This window comes from Hyperolius riggenbachi, chromosome 2 (genome assembly GCF_040937935.1).
Source record: "Hyperolius riggenbachi isolate aHypRig1 chromosome 2, aHypRig1.pri, whole genome shotgun sequence".
Taxonomy (NCBI): domain Eukaryota; kingdom Metazoa; phylum Chordata; class Amphibia; order Anura; family Hyperoliidae; genus Hyperolius; species Hyperolius riggenbachi.
The window spans coordinates 185,332,377-185,355,487 of NC_090647.1; the positions used below are offsets into that span (position 1 = coordinate 185,332,377).

Genomic DNA, 23,111 nt, shown 5'->3' on the forward strand with positions numbered 1-23,111 from the left:
AATCCGGGTTTAAGGAGGAAGTGTTTGTAATCACGTGACGTGCATGGAGCGCATCGTGGGAGGTGCCGAGGGACGGACGAAGAAGACGTCAGACAGGTAAGATTGCCCCCCCCCCACACACACACACAGGTTTATTGGGAGATATCCGGATAGCAACTATCCGGATGTCTCCCAGTTTCAGTTTTGAGCAGCCCTATTCATGTTGTTTGATCCACCATGAGCCTGTAGGTTATCATCTTTACTGTTGGCAGACAAGGAAAAAGAGGAGAACACAAACTGCCATTATCTATAAACACATCCACTAACATTGTGATAGGCTAAAAGGTTGTTTATAGAGGGAGATACTGCTTCCTTGGCAGTTGAAAACGGTTGTTATTTCCCACAATGCAATAAGCTTCACAGACAGGAAACTTTCCAGGCCATGGACCTGACATCACACTGTGGGAGGAGTTTCACCACAGTATCAGCCATACAGATGTCCCTGATGATCTATTCAAAAAAAGTTAAAGATTTTGCATGGGAAAGGGGTATTGGCTACTAATTGGGTTCAACCCAGGGTTAAAGTTCCTCTTTACAAAAATGCTTTTATTGCTCTTTTGTATCATTTTTTTTCTTCTGAATAAATAAACCATGCTCTACTGAATGAGCTATTCTGCTGTTTTGCCTTAGAAGTTTCATTGTAGAATTTTAATAACTTTGATTGCTCATTTACATAGAGAGCTTTTTTTCATATAAAGTAATAAGATTCAGCACAAAATGCAAAATGCACACCTCTGAAACTGTGTAATTATTATTGATGCAGTTTATTGATTTGAAACACAACTTTCATCTGGGAAAGCAGTTATTTCCTTTCTCTACAAGGCAGACTCTTTAGAATTCCCATGGGCATATCACTTCATTTCTGTGAGCTGCTTGACTCCAGAGAGCAACATCATATCATCATACAAGAGATCTATACCTTCTACCAGATGCAGAACCTGCAACCTTCTCAAGCAAAATTATTAACAATATCACAAAACGACTAATATCCATACATTTTACACAGAATGATTTTCAGATGACTAGCTCCAGTCCAGATAGTTCATTGTGTATCTTGGAATATGATTTTCTGTTTTGTTTATACAGTATATGTTCTTATTGCCAGATATGCTCTACACTGGCTTATTGTCTTTAGTATTCTTGTTGGTTTCATGTATGATGCATACATTGAATATATTGGTCCTGATTTCTGATTGGATGTCAGATCACTGGAGAACATACGTGATCTTGGCAGCATAGTTTAGATTTAGTATAAACTGTCTGCAGTAAACTATTCAACTCTCACTTGGGCCATTTTGTATTTTGGTGAGGGATGCTGGGAAAATACTGAATCGGTGATAGTGCAGTTTCAGTCACTTCCACGCACCCACAGTGAGCATGTTAGCACACAGAAGGCATCTGGTGCTAATGCTAAGGTTGTGAACGGACAACTGCAATCCCACCAAAGCCTATCTCTAACCTTGAAGCAATCCTCAATATAGCGTCATATGACTCATAGACTAGCCCAGTGCTAACACAGTGTCCTGATTGTTACAGCACTAGATTCCTGGCTATTACATGGCTTTCTTAAAACACAGGCATTGCTCTAACCATATACTGAATTGTTTTTCTATGCAGCAAGGGTGCAAGCATTGAGGCACCAGGTTTAATGATCAATAATGATCTCTGTCATCCCCCAACCATAAACAGCACAGTAATTCTAGTTCTGTTCTAATGGAATTTTAATTTTAATTTTTTCTTTTGGGTTCTTTTTTTTTTTGCTAGTTTCTTTCTCAGTCAATGTCCATTCGATATGTCCATCAATGAAGAGTGTTAATCTGTAAAAAGATTAACACTTTGTTCCCCTCTTTCCGAAACCTGGTTGCCAATTTAATAATGTCATATTTATACGCGTGGGAACAGTGTTCTCTGGCAGGTTTTTAGACAATAGAGAAAAGTGAAATCAGAAGTTCATTAAAATGGATTAACTGTTCACTGGACATTGTTTAGAAGCAGCAGTGCCCCATCTAAAAAGAAAAAAATGACAAAAATTAGGTATGTCCCCACTGGAAACACTGTGCCCAGAAGATATTTAAAGAGACACTGAAGTGGAAAAAAAAATAAAATTATGATATAATGAATTGGTTGTGTAGTACAGCTAAGAAATAAAGCATTAGGAGCAGAAACATAAGTCTAATATTTGTTTCCAGTACAGGAAGAGTTAAGAAACTCCAGTTGTTATCTATGCAAATAGCCATTGAGCTCTGCGACTTTGAAAGTGGTGGAGAGCTCTGACTTCTGATTAGGTTATCTCAACTGTATTGTGTTTTTCTTTTGCAGAAAACAGTTCAGGACAGTTCAAAAGTTCACTGCCTGTTCTGCAAAAACTTTTAGAATGCTGATTAATTTGTAAACTGCAAGTATTAGAGAATGATGAAATGTTATAAAAAAAAAAGGTGTATGACTGAAAATAAAAATATGAGAAATTTTTTTTTGCTACCAATGTTCTAGTAATTATCCGTACTACACAACCAATTCATGATATCATAATTTTTTCAGCTTCAGTGTCTTTTTAAATGCCCCTTCTATTGGAGTGTTTGTAAGCCTGTTGTCTAGGTGATTTTTTCCTGTGGGAGGGACAGTAAGCTGTGGTAGGAGGGAGGCACAATTAATAATGAGCTGGGTTGAAAAAGGAAAAGGGCAGAAGTGATGTCATTTTTTGAATCACAGAGAAACAGTAAAGATGGAAATCAAAAAAAATATTATTTTTTATATTTCACATTTCTCCTAAATCTGACAGTGAACACTAATATTAATAGGATAGGTAAATCAAATTATTAATTTCTTATTGGAATTTTATCCAACTTGAATGTGGCTGAGTACTGTCACATTCTAAATTGGTGATCTACAGTATACCACACAAAAAAAATGTGTTTGAAATAAACACTGTTCTCCATTGTTCCAACTGCCATTCACCATCCTAGACCCTATATAAAGTAGTGATCCAGTCTGACTAAGGTGCCAATCCAAAACAGAAAAGCAGTAACAAACCTGCTGAACAACGGCAATCCTTTTAGCTGATTTCTGTTTCACTCATTTATAAAAGTGACAAAGTACTGTAGTTTCTGCAGAGATGAGAGCATTTTTCTGGTAAACAGCAGTCTGTCAGCTTCTATATAAATGGCCCTAGGTTTGTTTCTCCTAAGCTTGTGCTCACTGTAACCAATATATTTCAGGTGTACTTCCCCTCTCCCTACCAGTTTTCTATACGTAACGTAACATGTATCAGTGCTACACAAATTATTTTACTATTTCATTGTATTAAAAATGTTACATTTTACAATAGTATTTTTTTAATTTGCAGCATGCTATGAATGTAGCTGTAATCCTAAACTGCATTACTTTTCCAGTCTGAAATCTGCACTCTGTAGTTTACCTTTCCTGCATGAATAACTAGCTTCACAATGCAGGAACAGTTGTTGGGGGTGGGAGGGGGTTTGTACACTAGCCCAAACTGAGGGATTTGCAGCAAACGCTGACGCTCTCAGGCTCTTATTCAATTTACTTTTTCTCCTGAGTTTCCTCCAAGCTTATATTTCCACACCTAATCAATAAAATGCCTTTTAAAGGGACCCTGAGCAGTAAAAAAAAATGAAACTGGTACTTACCTGGTGCTCCCTCCAGCCCACTGAAGGCCGTGAGGTCCCTAGGCATCCTCCTGGCTCCTCTCTTGGTTCCGTTTGCGGCTTCATTACTGGCGACTTTCGGGCTGAAGGTCGGCAGGTTCTTCCTGAACGGGGATGCTCCACGTCATCATGACTGCCCGCTACGCATCATCGCACCAGCCGGCTTGATGACATGGAGCGTCCCTGTTCAGGAAGAACCGGATGACCTTCAGCCTGAAAGTCGCTGATAATGGTGCCAACAGCAGGACTGGGAGAGGAGTCAGGAGGATGCCGGGGGACCTCGTGGCCTACAGTGGGCTGGAGGAAACCCCAGGTAAGTACCAGTTTCATTTTTTTTTACTGCTCACGGTCCCTTTAAACCACTAAATAGGAAGAAAATCATTTTAACAGTACTTTTTTACCTACTTTTTGGTACTTTTTCAGCTTCAGAGTGCTGAAACGTTATTTTAAACAGAAGATGAAAAATGACCTCCTAGGAGAAAACTTTGGAGGAAAGGTGAATTGAATAAGGGCAATAGTCTTAACAGAGTCCACTAGGCCCAATGTGAAGCAGCCGATAAATTGAATTTACTAATTCAAAGTAAGCAAAGGGAAATAATATTTGTCATTAATCCTAGCAAAACATAACATAACGAATTGATGAATTCTCAATCTCAATAACGGTAGAATTTCTCTTTAATGTGTGTGTGTGTGTGAGTGTGTGTGAGTGTGTGTGAGTGTGTAATGTGTTGAAAGTCAACAATATCAGGACAGGAATTTGCACGTTTTTTCCCATACCCTGAATCATTCTACCTTTGGACACGAGTTGTCAGGCAGAGGTAGCGGATTTCTAAGGCTAAGTATACACATGTGAGAATTGTGAAGTGTCGTGCATCTGGAAATGACACATTGCTAGCCTTCAGGCTAATGATGCCTTCTGATGCTATGGAGAGGAACCGGAGGGACGATGAGCAGTGCAAGTGAAAATAAAATTGCAATCAGTCCTGCTCAGGTGTTGGGGGTCATTGAGGATCCAGCACAATGGATTCCTAATGACCCCCAATTCCCAAGCAGAATTGATCAGCGGTTGAAATTCTCGTTATCGGTCACTTTGCCTGACAGTTATCGCATGTGTGTACATACCTGTACATCTTCTTATCTGGGGTGGTGGAGTTTAGTGCAGCTTTCCCAGTCCTAATACCTATCTCTAATTGTTTGTAATTATTGCGTCAATATCTATCTCTAGTTATTTATAATTATTTGATGAGGCAACAATACAGCTTCCATTTATTATTTATGTGCCCCAATATGTCACTAGAAAGAAACTGTTGTAAATGATAACAGCCAAGAAACAAGGTATAATGTCTATTTGAAAAGTATTAAGCATGTAATATTATCAGATTGCTTGCTGTAAATTTTGCAATCCAGTTTCAGTGCAACCCATTTTACAATATATTTGAAAGCATTATGATGTATGGCCACTAGAGGAGGAGCTTGTGTCCTTCAGGCCATTTTCTAGATGTCCCGCTGCATGGCATCTTGCATGTGATTTTGTAGCATTGTAGTACAGACACGCATGCGTCATTGTTCCCGTATGTGTGACCCTTGTAAAGGTGCATCTGGCAGCGTGGCAATAGTAATTTTCAGTGTGATGTGCAAAGACACTTGCAGTATACAGTAATAGGCTGTTGGTGTGTATGTACTGTATTTTTGGACTATAAGACACACTTTTTCTCCCCCAAAAGTGGGGGGAAAAAGTCACTGCGTCTTTTAGACCAAATGCAGGGAGTTCCTGACTTGTGAACGCCTGCCAATACGAACCTCCAACCCGCTGCAATGTCAGGGACTGTCTGTACTGTGCACATGTAGAGGAGAACACAGGGGGACACAAAGGGGCATAGAGGAGGACACAAGGAGGACACATGGGGGACACATGGGGGACACAAAAATATACAAGGGGGACAGAGGAGGACACATGGAGACACGAGGTACAAGGGGGCATAATCCACAAGATGTCCCTTCACCATGGATGCACCAGGTTTAGTATATATTTCTTTTCCCCTGGTATTTGACCTCTAAATCTAGGTGCATCTTATGGTCAGGAGCGTCTTATAGTCCGAAAAATATGGTACATTAAAAAAATACAAAATAAGATCACTGTATTTTTTTTCTTTTAATATATCATTTTAAATTTAAAGTAACTCTTTTGTAATCATAAAACCAATTTGTGTATTTTGATAAATGTATGATTAAATAATCACTTTCATCTGACAACTGCAAGAAACATTTTCCAAATATTTATTTTGATGAAAAAAAATAACTAAAGAAAATATAATGTTTAAAATCTGTTAGATGTATCAGAGTGCTTATTTTTTTTTTTCTTCATTTTTTTTCTAAGTTGAAATTGTATTAACATTGCTCAAAATATATTATATGCAGAAATGCTAACATTGTATTATATATTAATTTTACACTAAGTTATAATAAATGACAGTATTCCATGCTTAATAGAAATAACATTCTCCACGTGAACGCTAGCTTTCTGTATGAATAAGCAGAATTTTCTATCCTCCTATATAGGCAGTGTTAATTTGCCTTTTACATCAGATGTGCCATATCGATTTCTCCTGTGTATGTTTTCATTCTGAATAATTTAGAGGCACAATTTTTATTCCATTATGGTCAATAGCTAGAACAAATTTTGAGGATAATCAATTGCGCCTTGCCTGACAATTACTAGTGTTGATATCCCCCGAAGTGAAGAATCAGGAAAGCTGGGAGATAGAATGACACAACATTTAATCATAACCATCAACAGTGGTTTTGTGACTGTTGGGAATGCAAATCTATATATAAGGCTAATGTCTATAAAAAGTCCTAATTGTTGTTACTTTTAGCTTTCCGTCATGTTTCACTATGACTCACAAGAATGAATTTATCAAAGTCATCATACCTTAATCCTATTGGCCCATGTCATGTTTGAAAGAATACATGGCTTTGGTTACTGATTGCTGTCATAATCTTGATGTGTGAAAAATCAGCAAACAAAAGCACAGAGTTAAGGAAAATATGGACTTAGTGTTAGGTCTATTATAAAAAGAAAACTTTTCTTTTTGTTTTCATGGTCATCCGGATTTGATTTTCTCAGAATGCTAACTCAATCCAAATCTGAAACCTGGAGTGAAATAATAATACTGACTGCTATTGCTGAAAAGCTTCTAAATATGAATGTTTCTTGAAAATTATGGCAATTCAATGCTTAAATATTTTCTTGGCCCGATTAACTAAACTATCTTTAAAGAGACTCTGCACTAATAAAAAGTGCCCCTGAGGGGTACTTACCTCGGGAGGGGGAAGCCTCCTCCATCCCACGGTGGTCTCACTCTGGCCCTCGCAATTTGTCAGGCTGTGCAATATTTACCTTCCCCGGCTCCAGCTCTCGGCTCGAAAATAGGCGGAAATAGCATATCCCAGTTGGGTTCACTCTACTGCGCAGGAGTCTTGCGTCTGCGCAGTAGAGCGGACCCGACTGGGATCGGCTATTTCCGTCTACTTCCGAGCCGAGAGCCGCAACTGCACCTACGCTGGAGCCAAAAATATCAGTGATCATGTGGTAAAAGGAAAAACTAGGATGTTACCTACCTACAGCAGCAAACAAAATCTATCTGCTGCTGCTTATTTAAAAGTGAGCTGAAGGTCCTTGGGTGACATCACTTACAACTGATGTTCATAATGGCCTTTTATGGTCAATGATGTCATTCAGGGATTGCTGTCATAACTTTTAAATAAGTCATATTGTGGACTGCTGCCAACTGATGACATGGCTTTGAAGACAGAAGATGAGACCTGCACAGCTTCTTGCAAGCCTGTGATCCAGAACAAAACAGAATCTTGAAGATATAAGGTTGTAGATTAACTGGTTCGCGTTCCAAGGTTTTTACTCCTTAAGAGGAACTCTTGTGAAAATAATGTAATAAAAAAGTGCTTCATTTTCACAATAGTTATGTATAAATGATTTAGTCAGTGTTTGCCAATTGTAAAATCTTTTGAATCCCTGATTTATGGTCTAACATTTATCACATGGTGAAATTTTTACTGCTGGCAGGTGATGTAGCTGCTGCTTGCTTTTTTGGCAGTTGGAAACAGCTGTAAACAGCTATTTCCCACAATGCAACAAGGTTTACAGACAGGAAACTGCCGGGACCATGGTCCTCAGAGTTTCTTGTGGGATGGGTTTCACCCCAATATCAGCCAATACAGAGCCCCCTGATGATCCGTTTGTGATAAGGAAAAGATTTCTCATGTAAAAGGGGGTATCAGCTACTGATTGGGATGAATTTCAATTCTTTGTCACGGTTTCTCTTTAAGGTTCCTGACATTTGTGACACTTTCACTGTTCGCTTTTGATGATATAACTTTTTAATTACTTATACTATCTTAGTGATATTTATATTTTTTTCAGTACCACCTAGGCTTTCTCTAGGTAATATTTTCTTCCAGTTTTATTAATTTACATTTTGTTTATAGTCATTTTGCAGGGAAAAATTAGGCGTAGATGCAGAAAATACACATTGTTTCAAATATCATCCTTTCTAATTTGCACATGACAAGTCCCACAGTTATAATTTCGTATCCAAGAAGCAAAAAAGTTTAAAGAGCAGGACCTCAGCATGATTCAAAAAATGCAAAAATCTTTATTGTGGACCTATTCACAGTAATCAACAGACAACTAAAATCATTTAAAAAATGAGGATCCCAGAGTGCCTCAGTTACCCCTCCACACATTTATCCGCAATACACATTCAAACCACACACACATGATTAATTGGAATGCTGCAGCAATTCTAGGATATACGGGTGTTGCAACTTGCACAAATATAAATGTCCCCTTCAAGATATAGCTGATAGCTTCAAGATGAGCCTCAATCTCATTGCAAAGGTATTCCACAGCTTACTTGTACTCCCGGTGAAACAAGATATTCCGTATTACTTACACCTCCGGAAATCCGCAGGTCCCCAACACTCTGCAGTCTGCGGTAATTGTGCACTGATTTCACCTGGATTGCTGTTCCCATATACCACAGTGCTGCACCTCCCAAGTGGCATGGTCTGGTAGTAGCGGTGAGCGCGATCTACCTGCTTTTTGCTTGAATTTTGGCGTCACAGCGGGGATCGAGCGCTCCTGTGTTCCTGGTGGTGAACGAGGCCGGCCTCCTGGGACTCCTCCCACAGTTATAAACACATAAAAATATATATTTTTAGCCCTTCCCAGTTAAAATGATACCACATATGCCGTTATCCCCAGTCTGTACGTCTGTTGCTATTGGATGCGTACGCTAGGGTGACAGTTCAGAGGCCCCAGTGTGCATCAATAGGCAATGGCAGAGCAATGCATCTGTAGAGCACTGGGGCTCCAAACTGTTGTCCTAGCTACTGGCGTCAGTCATTTAAATTGTATAAAAAGGTATAGGTATCGCAGGGATTAACAAAGGGTTAATAGGCTAGGATAGATTGGGAAAAAAACACTTATTTTATTGAGACCTGTAACTTTATTTTTCTTCTAACTTGTAAATCTTTTGCTTCACTTTACTGAATGATTGCTGCTATAGCAAGTAGCAACAATCATTCACTATTAGAAAGGACTGTGCACGTGCATGAGCATGCATGGCAGTGGGCGGTAGATTTTAATTGGCGACATAGATTCTATGTCCTAGAACTTATAGCAGCACTAATTAGGATGTAGAATTTACATCTTAGAACTTACAGCGGATCCGAGATGAAAAACTAACTATAACAAGTAGCTTGTCTATATATCTTATCTAAAGTTTAGATAGTTTACACAGCAAATCTAGCTGCAAACAACTTTAACAGTATATAATTATTTCTTCCTGTGATACAATGAGAGCAGTCATGTTCTGCTTGTGTTCATTACACACAGGCAAGCTGCTCTGCATCTCCACCCCCCAGCCTGGGAAAACTTCACTCCCCTCTCCTCCTCCCTCCTCCCCTCTGCCTCTGAAATCTCTGGCTAGTAACACCTCCTCATCCTCCTGCCCAGACTGAGCTCCCATAAGCCTTTGCTACATGGGTCTCAGAGTGCCTAGGCGCTGGAGGAGCTGTGGGTGAGGCTTGTTTAGTTTATAGGGAATGAGAGTATTAAAAAAAGGATTTGGCTTGAGGAATGCCCTATAAACTATATGAAAGGAACACAATTATACAATGAGTAAAAGTTTATCTCGGATCCACTTTAAAGCAGTTAATAAAGAAAACCAAGGAAGTGAGAAAGAAAACAGAGGGGTCCACAGAATCAGAGAAAAAAGATACAACACTACAAAGAAAGAGATGTGGGACATAAACTTTTTTAAAGCCAGTGATGACAAGATGATTTTATTGTTGTGTTAATTCACTTATAGCATTAGAAAAGATTAAGTACTTATGGTGACATAGTGGTTAGCATTCTTGCCTTGTAGCACTAAGTCTCTGGTAGGAATCCCATCCAGGGCACTATCTGCACTATTTGTTTGTATGTTGCCCCTGTGTCTGCGTGGGTTTCCTCTGGGAACTCAGATTTCCTCCTACTTCTCACAAAACATACAAATAAGTGAATTGGCTCGCCCTAAAATTGGCCCTAGACTACAATACATACACTACATGATACATTCATAAACATATAACTATGGTAGGGATTCGATTGTGAGCTCCTCTGAGGGACAGTTAAGCGACAAGACAATATATACTCTAAAGCGCTGAAGAAGATGTCGGCACTATACAAATACTAAATAATAATAATTCTGAATGGGATACTTTTTTATTTAGAAGTCACTACCTTCATGTAATCATCAGAATCAGTTCTGAATAGTAACTGATGACCACACAAATAGGTGTGATTCAATCACTAAATGTAAAAATACAGTACAATACCAAGAGTGTTTGTTGGATATACATTTGAAAACTTTTCAAAACAGTAAAAAAATAATGCTCAGGTACACTATTAAAGGGCTGAAAGTACATGATTATTGTCAGTAATCATTTTTCCCATCTAAATCATTTGGGTTAAAACCTGACTGTAGAGAACGAAAAATTAGTTCTACATTAGCTTTTAAAATTATTTTTATAGTTAGCCCCTTATAATAATGGTGCTGTTTTCCCATACTGTGTTGCAAATTCCTGGACTCTCATTTACGAGTGGTCATATCCTCTACTATATACTCCCATTTAGTGATAGAACTACCTCCATATTTTTGTATATTCAAGTGTTCCAGTCCATTGCTGATTGACTGTGGTGATGATCTGAGGAAGGGCTTTAATATTGAAGTACAGGCCTCAGATAGTATCAGTTTAGCAAATAGTTTGAGCATTGCATTGGTGCTCCCCAAAATCACTTATATCAACATTGACGATTAGCAAAAAGGTTTTGTTCTCAGTAGTTGTAAGAAGAATGGCAAGCTCGGTGCAGAAATGAACTTTACAGTAATAATAATAATTCCTATATTTGTATAGTGATTTTCTCCTGTCAGACTCAAAGCACTTGTGAGGCAGCCACTAGAGCGCACTCAGTAGGCAGTAGCAGTGTTAAGGAGTCTTCCCCAAGAACTCCTTATTGAATAGGTGCTGGCTTACAGGATAGGAAGAGCCGAGATTTGAACTCAGGTCTCCTGTGTCAGAAGCAGAGCCCTGACAGAGCCCAGTAGATATAATGCACGGTTATCAAGGATTAAACCTTAAAGGAATACAGAGGTGACATGTGACATGATGAAATAGAGACATGTGCATGCACAGAGCCAAGCACACAAATAACTAAGCTTTTACGCTCTGTTCCTTTTTTTTTTCTCTGCCTGAAAGAGTTAAACATCAGGAATGTAAGTGACAGTTTCTGTCCAGTCGGGACTTGGTCAGACTATAGAGTTAAGGTGCCCATACGTCAGGCGATGATGGGCAGATTCAACCAAGAGACAAATCTCTCTCTGATTGAATCTGATCGGAGAGAGATCTGTCAGCTGCCCATACACCACAGGCCAATTCCCAATCGATTTCAGCATGGAATCTCTTGGGAATCTGGGGGGTCCGCAGCGCCTGCTGTACCACAGCTGTTCCCTAGTGTATAAATATAGATTCTTTGAAAAAGTGGAGTTCCGCTCGATGGTCCACCAAAAATTGGTCTACAAAATTTTAAGAACTCGCTCCTTAATTTGCGTGCATTTATACATTACCTGTCGTGTGTCACGGCGCCCATCCATCTTCCAAATGCGCCATCCGTTAGCCCTATACAGTAATAGAAATGCAAATAAATCTGGCTTGCATGCAAAATTGAGCAGTTTGGAATTGGGCCAATTAAAGTCAACAAGAAGTACACTTGTTTGGCCTAAATCCAAGCTGCATATGATTTACATGAAATTTGCATGCAATCTGTAATTATTTGCTAACCATTGACCATCTCTGAACAGTACAATGAGGAATGCAATGCCATAGTCTACATTGTTTTACTGTGGAAATTCCTTCAAGGTATTAATACTCGTGGATCAGTAAAATTCTAAAAGAAACTCTCTACAAGAAAGTTTGCCCATTTATCACTTTCACATGTAGGTGATGAGTGTAATCCATTGTGACAATACTATGCGAACAATGACTAATAGAATGGTGTCTCTCTACACACTTTCATTTTTTTCTGTGATATTACATTGGCATATATTTAATGATGCAATAAAATATTTAATATGAAAGTGGCTATTCAAGTAATTCAGCTGCTGGCATCGGACTGCAGCTTTCATCGCAGCAGTTTAACCAGCTGCTTCAGTACCTTCCCGCACAGAAATACAACTTATTCAGTCCCTGGATTCCACCCTGCCAGTATAAAAATGGTGTTATTTTTTGGCAGTAAGGCTCTATCCCAAGGTACTGGTGTTTAGTGAATAACACGGTAAATGCTTATGAATAAGTAATCTTCTAATTCTCATTTGCTTACTAGTCCACAACATCCATCACAAATATCTTAGCATTGAAGAGCACGGTGCTGCTTTTTTTTCTAATATTTTTGTTGATACATACTTTACAAAAATTGCATTATGTAAAGCAGCAGCATTTTAATATTAACTAGTAATCTTTTTAGTTTTAAGTTTCAGTGTTTTGTTTTGTTTTTCATTTGGATTGCTTTCAAATTTAAATAACATGTTCTAATTAATCAGACAATTGATTAAATATTAAAGTGATTATACATTTGTTGCTGTGGTTAAATAGTTTTAACAACAAATTAATTTTGTTTCTGAACTAGTAAGGGCCAGTTTCCACTAGAAGCGGTGCGATGCAGCTACATAACCGCATCGCACCGCGGGTGTCCTGAACCCAATGCACGGCAATGGAATAGTTTCCATTGTGTGCATTGCGTGCAGAGCGGTTGTCAAATAGAGAGCAAAGATGATTGGCACAAGATTCACTGGACAGCAAACAAAACGGGGATAGCAAGTTGTTCAACTGTGCCTCCAGATCAATCAGCCATAGATATAAGATAGGTAGAGGCAAAGTATCCGGGCACCAGTCACCGCAGGTAATGCTAAACAACCTTTAATTCATTCCCATAAATCCAACATACAGAAAGTGCAGGCCTAACAGCCATTTTGCAGGAATAACCTGCTTCTTCAGAGGCAACAATCAGTAGCTGATACCCCCTTTTACATGAGAAATCTATTACTTTTCACAAACAGACCATCAGGGGGCGCTGTATGACTGATATTGTGGTGAAACCCCTCCCACAAGAAACTCTGAGGACCGTGGTACTCCTGGCAGTTTCCTGTCTGCGAACCTTGTTGCATTGTGGGAAATAGCTGTTTACAGCTGTTTCCAACTGCCAAAAAAGCATGCAGCAGCTACATCACCTGCCAGCAGTAAAAATGTCCCCATGTAATAAATGTCAGAATGTAATTCAGGGATTTAAACGATTTTACAATGGGCAAACACTGACTAAATCATTTATACATAATTATTGTAAAAATTAAGCACTTTTTTATTACATTATTTTCACTGGAGTTCCTCTTTAAACAGGAACTTTAACCAAGGACTGAACTTCATTCCAATCTGCAATCAGTAGCTGACACCTGCTTTCCCATGAGAAATCTTTACCTTCACTCGAATAGATTATCAGAGGGCTCTGTATGGCCGATATTGTTATGAAACCCCTCCCACGGTGTGATGTAACGACCAAGGTCCTGACAGTTTGCTGTCTGTGTAATTCGTTGCATTGAGGGAAATAACAGCTTTTTCTGACTGCCAAGTAAGCATTATCTCCCTCTGTGCATAGAACTCTCAGTAACGAACATTCCGTACAGATCACCTGGCAAAACTAAAGATGTCACTACCAGTGATAAAGTTCAGAAATATTTTACAATAGACAAACACTGACTAAATAATCTATAAATGAATATTGGAAACAATAAGAAAAATCATTATTAATTATGTTATTTTCACTACAGTTCCTCATTAAGTTATGTCCCTTTTTAGCAATTACTATAACCCTACTTAGAGGAAACTTGAGGTGAAAGACATGGAGACTAACATATTTATTTACTTTTAAACATTGCACATTTCATGGCTGTCCTGCTGATCCCCTAATACTTTTATCCATAGACCCTAAACAAGCATGCAGATCAGATGTTTCAGACTAAAATCTGCATGCAACTTAACCACTTCACAACTGAGGGGTTTTACCCCTGAAACACCAGACCAATTTTCACCTTTCAGCGCTCCTTCCATTCATTCGTCTATAACTTCATTATTACTTATCACAATGAAATGAACTATATCTTGTTTTTTTCGCCACCAATTAGGCTTTCTTTAGGTGGGACATTATGCCAAGAATTATTTTATTCTAAATGTGTTTTAATGGGAAAATAGGAAAACATTTGGGAAAAAAATCATTATTCTTCAGGTTTCGGCCATTATAGTTTTTAAATAATGCATGCTACTGTAATTAAAATCCATGAAATGTATGTGCCCATTTGTCCCGGTTATTACACCATTTAAATTATGTCCCTATCAGAATGTTTGGCGCCAATATTTTATTTGGAAATAAAGGTGCATTTTTTTCAGTTTTGCGTCCATCCCTAATTACAAGCCCATAGTTTATTAAGTAACAGTGTTATACCCTCTTGACATAAATATTTAAAGAGTTCATTCCCTAAGGTAACTATTTATGTATTTTTTTTATTGTAATTTTTTTTTATTACCAAAAAAAAAAAAACAATTGGGGAGTGTGGGAGGTAATGAGTTAATTTATAATGCAAAACAATGTATTTGTATATGAAAAATGCTTTTGGGTGTAGTATTAATATTTGGCCACAAGATGGCCACAGTACTTTTTTGTTTATGCGACCTGTAAGCGTCGGAAGGATGCTTACAGGAAGTTCGGTGAGGCTGGGAAACTTTCATAGAAGCAGCCGATCATTGCAGGGGGGCTTAGATCAATGAACGGGAACGTTTTTTCCCATTCATCGAACTCCGGGCGAGTGGCCCGCAGCGTGCACGAGTGTAGGAGCGCGCACACGAGCGAGCGGGAGCGCAGACAGTGGCGGTAGTGGCGGGAGGTGAGGATATCTACGCCCCTGGTGGGGAAGGGATGGAAAAAGGGGCGTAGATATCCGCACCTGCGGTGGTAAAGTAGTTAAAGAGACTCTGAAGTCTCATAAAAATCATGTTTTTATATTAAAAATCTCTTTCACATGATAGCCCTAAGTAAAACGCAGCATCCCTGCGGCTGAACTCTAACTAAATCCCCCCAAACCCCCCTGGGCACGTTGCGGGGAGCGCTTCCGTGAGAGGCACAGCTTTCGGATGCAGCTCTGCCTCTACACGCATCTATCAGTGCGGATCGCCGCCTTTCCCCACCCCTCTCAGTCTTCCTTCACAGAGAGGAATGGGGGAGAGGCGGAGATACACACGGGGGGGGGGGGTTAGGGGGGATTTAGTTAGAGTTCAGCCGCGGATATGCGACATTTTACTTAACCCCCTTGCCGTTACAACTCTGGTGGCAAGGGGGCAACGCAACACTTTTTTTAAAAAAAATTTTTTAAATCATGTAGCGAGCCCAAGGCTCGCTACATGATAGCCGCTGACAAGCGGCATCCCCCTATCCACTCTTATCGCCTTCGGCGATCAGAGTAAGCAGGAAATCCCGTTCAGAACTGAATTTCCTGCTGGGCTTCCCCGGTCGCTATGGCGACCGGGCGGGATGACGTCACCGACGTCATGGACGTCGGGACGTCAGACGGAATCCCGATCCACCCCTCAGCGCTGCCTGGCACTGATTGGCCAGGCTGCGCAAGGGGTCTGGAGGGGGGGCGGCGCGGTGGGTAGCGGCGAATCGGAGGCGAGCGGCGGCGATCGCGTACCACACGCAGCTACCAAAGTGCTAGCTGCGTGCAGGAAAAGAAAAAATTTGAAAATCGGCCCAGCGGGGCCTGAGAAATCCTCCTACGCAGGTTTCCCGAGCTGAGCTCGGGATAACCGGCAAGGAGGTTAAAGAGAAACTCCGACCAAGAATTGAACTTTATCCCAATCAGTAGCTGATACCCACTTTTACATGAGAAAAATAATGATTTTCACAAACAGACCATCAGGGGGCGCTGTATGACTGATTTTGTGCTGAAACCCCTCCCACAAGAGGCTCTGGTACCGTACGGTACTCTGGGCAAACTGTCACAATGTAACAATGTTCAGACAGGAAATAGCTGTCTGTTAAAGCCAGACCAGCTAGAAACAGCTCCATAATCTGCCCACAGTAACAATGTCACCATGTAATACAAGTCAGAATGTGAATCTGGGAGAGGAAAGATTTTACAATGAGCAAACACTGACTAAATCATGTATACATAATTATTGTAAAAATGAAGCACTTTTTTTATTACATTATTTTCACTGGAGTTCCTCTTTAAGTAAATCACGTTAAAGAGATTTTTAATATAAAAACATAATTTTTATTTATTTCAGGTGTGTGATTCAGATACTGCTGACCAGAAACATCAGCATGGCTGCCAGTCAACTGTTCTTGTTTAACCATTTGAGGACCACAGGTTAATATCCCCCAGTGACCAGGCCATTTTTTACAATTCCGATCTCTGCAGCTTTAACAGTTTATTGCTTGGCCATACAGTTTAGCAGTCAAATTAATCTTACCTCCTATACTTCTCACTAATAGAGTTGTCTTTTGGAGGTCTCTGATTACTGCTGCTAGTGTCAGTTTTTTGTTTTTTTTTTTATTAAAAAAAGAGTGATTTTTTTCTTTTTTTTATCCTCCACTCGCTCCCCCCTTCCCCCCTAAATTGGCCCTACACTGCAATCCATAAAATACACTACACATACATATGCATCAGCCTATGCATGTGATTAGATTGTGAGCCCATCAGAGGGACAGTTAAATGACAGGGCTGCCCTTTGTACAGTGCTGTGGTAAATAATTGCTTTTTTTTTCTTTGATAGCGGCTGGCAGGCTGATCGTGGTGGGCCCCTCTGCGTCACAGCAGGGAACATGCGCACATTTGCATTCCCTGTTAATCCCTGCCTCCAGGACTTGACTCCAATCAGCATTAGGCAGTCCTGGCGGTGCCACCCTCCCACCGCCCATTAACATTAGGCAATTGGGAGGAGGTTAAAAGGAAATAAAAATGACTTTGCCACTGCAGGAATGCTTGCTATTATTGCGATTAAATGAAAATTAGCCCACTGTGAATTTACACAGGAAAAGGAAATTTTAGCTAAGAAGATGTATGGGGTTGAATAAGTAGCTACCCTTTTACATGGGTGATCACGGTGCTGCATAAGGCCTCGTTCACATCATTTAGCACAGATGGCTGTGCGATCGGAACACAACGCGTCCGATCGCACACCATCTGCGCTACTATGCGCTGCGCTGCAGATCCCATTCATTACAATGAATGTGATCTGCGCTGCGATTCCCGAAAATGCATGCAGCACGCGATAGCGCAATAATGCTGCTGCGCAGCTCATATAATGGGAACGACAGAAAGGCTGTCTATTTCCTTCTACCGTTCTTGCGTGTCGCACACTATACGCGCTGCCAAAAATATGCACGGCAGCGCATATAGTCTGAACGAGCCCTAACATTGTTTCTTTAAAAACTGTGTGATGTCTTAGCTCAGGCTCACTCAATGTAATGTTGTAATCTGTAATGTTACAATTTCTTTAAAAGGCAACTGAACTGAGAGGGATAGGGATGCTGCCATATTTATTTCCTTTTAAGCAAAACCAGTTACCTGGCTGTCCTGCTGATCCTTTGCCTCTAATATCTTTAGCCATAGATCCAGATCAAGCAGGTGTTTCTGACGTTATTATCAGATCTGACATGATTAGCTGAATGCTTGTTTATGGGGTGATTGAGACACTAGTGCAGCCAAATATATCAGCAGGGCTGCCAGGAAACTGGTATTATTATAAAGGAAATAAATATGTCAGCCTCCATATACCTCTTGTTTCAGTTGTCCTTTAAAATATACCAGAGCCCAAATAAAGATGAGAAATGGGGGGAGCAGGCATGTATGGTGAGCTTTCCTGATGCTCTCCACTCCCCCCGTTCTCCTTTCTGCACCCTCTGGTACCTGTAATTGCCCTCCAGCCCGGTCTTCTGGCTGGCTTGGTCACGCATCAGTGCCCATGTGCTGGCCGGGCTGCACGCGTACTACAGCACGCAACAACGGCTGGGAGCACTCTGCGCATGCATGTGACATCATTGTATAGTCAGACAGAGCCAAACTGAAAGTGGTATGAAACTCAGCATTTTCTTTTCGTTCTAAAATATTATTTACAGCATAAAATCTACTACCAAAAATATTGTAGCTGAACAGTCTTCAAACAGTTAAACTGAGCATTTTGTTCTTCAGTGGATATAAATACAGCAGCTATGCAATAAAATGCAATGTCAGCTTTCAGAGCAGATAAACTTTACTTTGGGAACTTGTAAATTTGTAAACAGGGAATATTATTTGTGCACAAAAGCAAATATAATAACTGTATGGGTAATAAAAACTAGGAAAACACATTTTATAATATGTTATGTCAGAGTTTTATCCCACTTTAAAACATTTAGTTGTTCCCTACAAAAGTGAAGTTTCCTTTTAATACTAGTACTCCTGCCATTCTTGTAATTTTATATTTAGTAGTAACAGCAGTAATGATCAATGTCAATATAAAAGTGTGTGTGTGTGTGTGTGTGTGTGTGTGTGTGTGTGTGTGTGTGTGTGTGTGTGTGTGTGTGTGTGTGTGTGTGTGTGTGTGTGTGTGTGTGTGTGTGTGTGTGTGTGTGTGTGTGTGTGTGTGTGTGTGTGTGTGTGTGTGTGTGTGTGTGTGTGTGTGTGTGTGTGTGTGTGTGTGTGTGTGTGTGTGTGTGTGTGTGTGTGTGTGTGGAGGGGGAAGAGGCAATGTCATAATAAAAAGTGGGGTTGGGGTTGTTTTTATAAATATGAATAGTTTTAAAATGCATACTCAGCCTCTTTTACAAATCTCTGTGCACTATTCATTGGAGTCACACACATCAATAGTAACAGCAATAAAGTGGTTGCTTCAAATCACCGGAAAACAAACACAAAGCGGAACTTTATATCATTTGGGGCTTTGGTAAAATCTGACCCAATATATAAAGCAAATATTAACAGAACACATGAAATATATTTTAGAGGGGTTCTGTACAAATAAATATCATGTATCTAGTTTGACTTAAATCAGCAGTTTTCCATTAAATTCAATGATTGATATGTGAGACGCACATGAACTGTTGAATGAAAGGGTAATTGACTGACATTGACAGCAAAACAATCTGAGATATAAAGAGATACTGAGGTTTCAGAGAGATTCCGTTGTGGGTTTTATTACACACAATAAAAATGCACAGCGTGGCCTCTGGAGGTCCCATACAGAAGACTGGAGACAGATGTTCAGAATGTTAAAGTCCAGAGGAAATGCATGTAGGTCAGCAAAAGAGGTTAGGAGCTTCATCAGCATGGAACAGATGAGGGAGAGAGCCGGTGACCTCTGCAATCAGGGCTACTCATTTGCTATTGTGTGTATCATTCCTACTGAATACTAATAAACAAGGGAGTATAGGGGAAATGATTAACAGAGTACATTGTACTAAATAATATATCGCAGAGTCATGGCATTCCCACTGAACAGCTGCAGAGAGTACCGGACACACACTATGGATGGAGGTCATGTGCTATCTAACCATCCATCTGCTAATACTCACATAAACATGCATACTCCTACTGTACACTAGGCATGCAATGTGGGAGGTATTACAGACTGTACCGTTAACATAAAGTAATATACCCCATAGAGTCTAATTAAGTAACTGAAAATCTATTGAAACTCCAGTATATAATTTCATAGAAATAATAAACAGCCTAATGTTTTATCCACAACGTGCAAATGCAGCTGCTGTACTTTATTTAACATTTCTTTTTTTTTTTTTTTTTTTGATACGCTCATATTTCACGGCCAGCAGTCCAGCAATATGTCACTTAAAAACTCGAAAGATTTAACATCTGTTATCTTGAAGCAATTTTTGGCTCTAAAAAAAAATCAGAGTGATAAATTCTAAAACACAGTACATCCACTTGAAGTCATGCTGCTGGCTGTGCCAGTGCCTGAGGCTGTTAGCAATGGTCTTACAACCAAATCCCATTAAACCTAAGACTTAACATTGACCTCCACTTCTCTAATAAGCATAAATGTAGCTGCAACCCTATAATACATCTAAAAATAGAAAACCTGACAATATGCCTAGTATAAATATTAACCTCTTTGCCCATACATTAGAACTAGTGCCATCATAATATCCTCACACTAACTTTATCAAAGAACTTTCATGAAAGACGCTCTATTACATTATATTACATTATATGACATCTGTGCCTATAGGATCCTGTGACGTAAATCCAGGCCTGGGGCAGGGGAACACATGACATGTGTACAAACTTGAGAGGCAATGTAGGATTGAGTCTTTAAGGCTAATTTCACACTAGGACGTTGCGTTAGAGGGGGCGTTAAGGTCGCATAACGTCCCCCTAACGGAACGCCTGGTGGTGCTGGATCTGGACGTCAGAGTGAGCCGCGTTGTGCAGCTCACTCTGGCGTCAGTGATGCCGTGATGCGCACTCTTGTGCGCATGCGGCATCACGTGGTCCCGCCGGCCAATCGCCGCACAGAGCGGCCGCTCCAGGAAGTAAACACTGCACGTCACAACTTGCAGTGCATATTAATTAGCCATGTGCCTGGCCGCTCTCCGCTCCTCCACAAGATTACTGAGCATGTGCAAGCAGTCTAACGCAGCTCAGATGCGTCTAAAGTACTGCATGCAGTACGTTGTCTTGTGAAGCAGCGTTACAATGTAACGCAACGTGGGCACTGTGAACAGCCCCATTGATTTTTCATTACTGTGCGGTGGGCTGCGTTACAGGCTAACGTGCGCCTGTAACGTCCCACTGTGAAAGCAGCCTAAGACCATTGCTACATAGGCTAAGGCATTGACACAACCAGCAGCATGACCTTGAGTATCACACTAAATCATACATTAAAAGGGGGCATTAATCCCAATAATTTTATTTGGGCACATAGCCGTTGGTTACATCAGGCACTGGTATAGACCACAATGTACGTTTGCGGCTATGGTGCACCGTGTGCTTTAGTTGGTTGCTGGCAATTGGCATCAGGACTGGTTCACATTGCGAGAGATTTTTCTAATTGCTTGTGACTTTAAAAGCTCTTGCTAATGTAATGCTATGTGTGCGTTCTCTCTTGAGCGATGTGATTTTATAAAACTCACCCATAGTAATGCATTAACAAGACCTTTTCAAATCACTAGTGGTTAAAAAGCCTTTGCAGTGTGAACCTAACTGTTGTTAGCCAAGCTCCGGATATCTGCTTTGGTAATAACACTGGAGTTCAGCTATTATTAGGTATAGATATTGGCTTCACAAGCTGCTAATGACGCTGAGTTTCAGGTCCTATTAGCTAAGCTCTGGATATTGGTTTGGGCTTTGGTTATTATATAGTCAAGCCTCCGAAGCTCAGCTATAATTTGACTAAGATCGAATGCATAGTGTTAGGCAGGTTAGTGTTAGGGGATAGTTAGAGGGAGAGAGGTCTTAGGGTAAGAGGGTTAGTGTTAGGTGCAGGGATGGTCGTAGTCAGCCAACTTCGCTACGCTGGAACTACGCGTGGTTTTCCGTGATTACGCTTCGCAAACTACGGCTACAAAATCAGAAACTTCGCTACGTTTGCATTTCGTAGACCACGCGTTAAAATACGGAAGCTTTGCGTAGTGCAAAGCGTAGTTGATGCGGACGTTTATGCCCTTATGCGGAAGAATGTCCGCAATAATCCGCTAACTATGCGCATGGGTTAACTAATATATGCATACATATCACCTTCCAATGCGGAATTGTAAACGTATAGAAGGGCAATAATATTTCTGCGCATGCGCAATGATCCGTATAGACGCAGTTACCGCACGCGTAGTTGACTTCGCAATACATACGTCAACTACGTGTAGCGGGTGAAGCTTCGCATAGCGGGACTACGACTACACAGAAATACTTATACGAAGTTTTTAAACTTCGTCTATTAACTACGATGCATAGTTGCGGACTACGACGCGTAGATTCGTGCTGGCATAGTTTACGAGCAACCCTGGTTAGGTGTGGCTTGGGGGGGTTGGTGTTAGGCATAGCTGAGAGGGGTTAGTGTTAGATGTAGGTGGGGGGTTAGGGCTAGGTATAGTTATGTATTGGTAAATATAGTCTTGTTAGTAACTTTCCCTCAGAGGAGCTCACAATTTAATCCCAACCATAGTCATATGTCTGCCTAGGGCCAATTTTTAGGCAAAAGCTAATGAACGTATCTGTATGTTTGTTTGTTTTTTTGGATGTGCGAGGAAACCTATGGAGACCAGGGGAAGAACATACAAACTCCGTGCATGTAGTTCCCTGGCTGGGATTCAAGCCGGGGACTCAGTGCAATCCACTACGCCACCATGCTGCAGCTGTAATTAGCAATGTGGTGTCAGTGGCGATTGTAATGCTAAACAGTTACTGATGATCGCATGTGATATCGATAGGTGTACAGAGATGGAATATAGTAATGAATGTCACGGAGAAAAATGTTGTTCTATGAAAATGCAAAATGATCAAATGTTGATTATTGAGTGAAAGGTTGCCATGCAGGAGGGATTTGTAAGCAACCAACTTTTTTCAACGTTTATGATCTTTTTCCCTGAAATTGTGGCAATCTCGAACACACATGCATGTTAAATCTAACGATTTCTTCAAAACTCCAGATCAACCGAAAAATTGGATTGGATTAGTTGAATTGAATCAAAATAAATACAATTTTAACATGGTCACCTTAACTGTAATATGTAGTGCTTAAAGA

At 40.2% G+C, this 23,111-nt stretch overlaps 1 long non-coding RNA gene across 2 annotated transcripts in view; it reads left to right on the forward strand.

Annotated features, from left to right (window-relative positions):
- Positions 1-23,111, forward strand: part of LOC137546003 (uncharacterized) — a 404,443-nt gene that overhangs the window by 335,156 nt on the left and 46,176 nt on the right. The gene's annotated exons all lie outside the window — the stretch shown is intronic.